The sequence below is a fragment of the Rattus rattus genome, chromosome 14, assembly GCF_011064425.1.
Source record: "Rattus rattus isolate New Zealand chromosome 14, Rrattus_CSIRO_v1, whole genome shotgun sequence".
Classification (NCBI taxonomy): Eukaryota; Metazoa; Chordata; class Mammalia; order Rodentia; family Muridae; genus Rattus; species Rattus rattus.
The window spans coordinates 75,390,325-75,395,167 of record NC_046167.1 but is presented as its reverse complement, the minus strand read 5'-3'; positions in this window follow the sequence as shown (position 1 = coordinate 75,395,167).

The window sequence follows — 4,843 nt, the reverse complement described above, 5'->3', positions numbered from 1 at the left end:
CAATCTACAAAACATCCCTCTTTTCATTAATCTTGAATAATTCTATCTGGTCCTTACTGGATTCTAACCAAATCCCCGGATTAAAAGATCTATTTAAAAGTAATTTTCTAGTTTACAACAAATATTACATTCTGCTCTGAAACACTACACAGTTCATGCAATCAACAGTTCATGATGATATTTAGAGGCATCATTTAGTAAAGGCTAACAAAGTACCACAATATCTAGTAAATGGATCTAGTAAAGTGTCTAGTAAATGGAACATGGAAATTAAATAGAATGAGGTACATGATACTTTATATACTCATGCCTACAGGAATGAAATCATCACCTTCCGTCTAGACAGACTATTACCTCCCTTAGCCAAGAGTCTATGAAGAACAACACACAAGCCCTGATTTTATAGCCTAGTCCAATATATCTAAAAAAGTATCCAGTAAAAGTTACAGCCTAACTTTGTTACTTTGTTTTCTGGGAAGATCTGAGAGGTCACAGTTTCAAAGCAAAGGATAGAGAAAGGACAAGTGAGAAAAAGAAGACAAAAGAACAAATGCTATTATTTGTCTTAATTAGCTTTAACTATCAACACAGCCTAGAGGCACATGAGAAGGGAGTCTCAATTGAGACAGTGTCCAGATCAGATTGCCTGAGGCAATTCTGTGGTAGATTGTCTAGGTTAACTCATGTAATAGAGCCCAGACCACTGTCAGCAGCACTATTCCCTGGGGAGGTGTTCCTGGATTGTTTAAGAAGGTTAGCAAAACATCAGTCCATGAGTGAGCCAGAGAAAACCATTCCTCCATGGCTCCTTTCAGGTTCTTGATTTGAATTCATGCCCTTAGTTCTCTCAATGATAAACTGTGACCTGGGAGTATACGATGAAATAAACCTTTTTCTCCCCTAAATTGTTTTTTGATCAGAGCATTTTATCACAATAACAGGAAGGAATCTTTTTTTTTTTTAAAGATTTATTTATTTCATGTATGTGAGTACACTGTCACTGTCTTCAGACACACCAGAAGAGGGCATCAGATCTCATTACAGATGGTTGTGAACCACCATGTGGTTGCTGGGAATTGAACTCAGGACCTCTGGAAAAGCAGTCAGTGCTCTTAACTGCCTGAGCCATCTCTCCAGCCCAACAGGAAGGAATCTTAATCATGAACAATATTACAACATTAATGTAAAAGGCAAATTCCTTTGATCAAGAAACAACATTTAAAAGATGTATTTGTATGTACATTGGTGTTTTGCCTATATGTATGTCTGTGTGAGGGTGCCAGATTCTCTGGAACTGGAGTTACAGTTGTGAGCTGTCATGTGGGTACTAGGAATAGAACCCAGGTCTTCTGGAAGAGCAGTCAGTGCTCTTAACTACTCAGCCATCTCTCCAAGCCCCAAGAAGCAGCTTTTTTTTTTTTTTTTTTTTTTTTTGGTTCTTTTTTCGGAGCTGGGGACCCGAACGGGCCTTGCGCTTCCTAGGCAAGCGCTCTACCACTGAGCTAAATCCCCAACCCCAAGAAGCAGCTTTCTAAGTTATGATTGAGCAAACTTCTGTAGAATTTTTAGTCAGTACTCTAGCCCCACTCTACCATATGACAGTAGACTAAACCTCTGAAACTGTAAGCAAGACCCAATTAAATGCTTTCTTTTAGAAAAAGTACTGTGGTCATGGTATCTCTTTACAACTATAGGACACTAAGACAGACTGTGAGGGATCCACAAAAGCAATAAAAATATTTAACAAAGTCATACACTTATAAATTGATAGCGCTAGAATACAAATTAGTGGTAGAAAGAGGACTACCTGACTGGACAGAGATATCTTCCAAAGTGGAGGAAAGGGGTCAAAACGTAGATTGTAATGATGGTGTACAAAATTTTGAGGTTGTTAAGTGGAATTCTACATTTACAACAGGAGACGTGAAGGCTGAAGGGTTGACTCAGTGGTAAAGAGCACATGTCACCCTTGCAGAGGACCTGAGTTTGGTGCCCAGCACCCACATAATGGCTCACAACTCTCCATGACTCTAGTTCCAAGGCATTCTACACCCTCTTCTGACTCCATGGTACCAAGTACTCACATGGTATACATACATATATACATGCAGGCAAAAACTCATACACGTAAAAATTTAAATCTAAAAAATTAAACAGGAGATTTTGTAATATGTAAATTATACCACCCCTTGGAAACCACTAATTTACTTTCTGTCTGTATGAGCTCTATAATTGCTATTTCCCATAAATGTACTCTTACTGCCTTTTGGCATATTGTGTCTGGCTCCTTTTACTCAGTATGATGTTATAGAAATGCAGCTGGAGAAACAGCTCTATAATTAAGAGTGCTTACTGTTCTTGTAAAAAAACAGTTTTATTTCCCATGCCCACAGACAGATGGCTCACAACAGTCTAACTGCAGGTCCAAAATCCTCTTCTGGCTTTTGCAAACACACACACACACACACACACACACACACACACACACACCTTTAAAAGTTCTTCTTCCCATCACTTGCTAGGCATTAGATACCTTCCAGATTTGGGCTGTTGTTAATGCCACTGTCTTCTGTATATAGGTTTTTATTTATATATGAATTATAGTTGCATACATTTTCATTTCTGACTCCTTTTCTCCCTGATTCTATTGAACTTCTAAATCCTTCAAATTCAGCCTCCAACATGTCCACATGAAGCAGAAGGCCATATAGAAACTATGAAGTTTAATTTTGGGAGGAGTTGTACTGCTTTTTTTCCCTAATACTCACACCACTTTATATTCCAGCAAAGATCCATGCAGGTCCCAGACTCTTCACATCCTTAGTAATATGTGCTTTACTTTCCTTCAAAAATGTTAGTCATCCCAGGGATCCCCCAACCAAGCTAGCTGGGGAGACTAGCAATATTGGCAAGTTCTAGGTTTGAGTGAGATGCCCTATTTCAATAAATAAGGTGCAAGAGGAATTGAGGATAATTCCTGACATCAAACTTGTACCTCCACAGGCACTTGTCCACAGGTGCACACACATCCATACACATGTGCTGAAACATGTAGCCATGCACACCACACACATACACACAGCCTTCATTATGTATCAGGGCAACATAGGAGCCAATGAAAAAGCTGTGTCTGCAGTGACATGAGCAACAGAATAATCTAGTACTGGATTGGATTCACAGTATAAAGTAAATACCTTGAATGTACACTGTGTGACAAATCATTGGATACATTTGTATGAAAGAAGAAACTCCTAACTTGCTTTCTGTTTCAGGTGTTACAGCTGGAAATTTGTTCCTTAGCTGCTAGTGCTGTCTGGAGAAACTATGGGGTCTTTAGGAGAGGGCCTAAATTAGGATATGTTACCCCTGCCTGATTCCTGTTTTGCTCTACTTCACCGTCCACCACAATGAGGACAGCCTCCACCCCAGGCTCCCAGTATGAACTGAGAGCTTCACCGGGTCTTTCTTGCCAAAGTGGACTGATGCCTCTGATATTGGGCACCACATAAATCTTTGCCTTGTTTCTGTCTGATATTGTGGGTGCAGCAATGCAAAGGTAATTAAAACCTGTGGATTTACCCATCCCTTATATCACCTAACCCTTTCTCACACAATGTTCCAAGGTTCATCTGTGCTATAGTGTGTGCTAACACTTGTTCTTTTCTGCCCCACTCCAAACCTAGCTGCTGCTGTACCACATTTTATTTATCCATCACCCAGTTAGTGAGCATTTGGGTTGTTTCTTCCTCCTGGCTATTGTGAATAGCACCGCTGAGAATAATACAAAATTTCATCTAAATACCTGTTTCCAATTTTGGTTAAAATATACAGGCACTAATCTTTAATTCAAAGAAAGATCTTAAAATCTCTAGCTATCTGACAATTTACTGAGAACCTATGATCTCCCTGAATGCAAGCCCAGGGAATCACAATTTGAGACAAAAATCACTTTTGATTTCTTTGCACAGGCAAGTGGGATAACAGTAAAACTCAGACCTTTTAACACCTGTATTTAATTATTCCTTTCACATGTACTGTGAAAACTACTTGAGAGAGAGGAAGGAAACCAGCAGGCAGGGGTGGCATCATGGAGGGCAATGAGGGAGGAGGACAGTTTAGAACGAAGTGTAATGACATAGACATGTATATATACACACATATGAACACACCTATATAACATAAAAACCATTACTTTTAATGCTAACTTACAAAATTAATTTTCAGGAGAGTGATGGCTCAGAGGGCAAAGGCACTCGCCAGCAAACCTGACATCTACTTTGGAGTTTGATTTCCCAGAAGCCAGGCCTTAACTGAATGTCTCAAAAGAAAACAACCACTATCTAAACCTCACCCCATCCACTCCCGCACTCATCACAACATCACAGTGGGTCTGGGGTTATTTCTTTGCGCTTGAATGGGCTGTTTTGGTCTCCTGTCCCTGTCACACCTCTTGAAGCTCAAGTCTCTCCAAGCTTGACTGGGTCAGCTCCCAGCTGAGAACGCTGCCTCTCCTCTAGGCACTTTCCCTCAGTCTACAGCTCTCTCCCAGACACGCAAGCCGCTGAAAGGCTCGTGACGAGGTCACTTAGGTGAAGTATGGCGGTGCACAACTAGGCTCCCCCTCTGGCGCACACCGGCGAGAGAACACAGGCAGCCTCCCTGGGTATCTCGTGATAGCTCCGCCCCAGCCTCGGACCACCACGCCCACAGGCCTGGAGTGGGAGGGATAAAGTGGGGCGTGACGTCACAGACACCGGCCGCCCATTGGGTCTCCGTGCGCGCCGGGGCCGAAGGGCGTGTCCATCAGCGCTGATTGGCTGGGGCGCGCAGGCGGGGAGGAGCC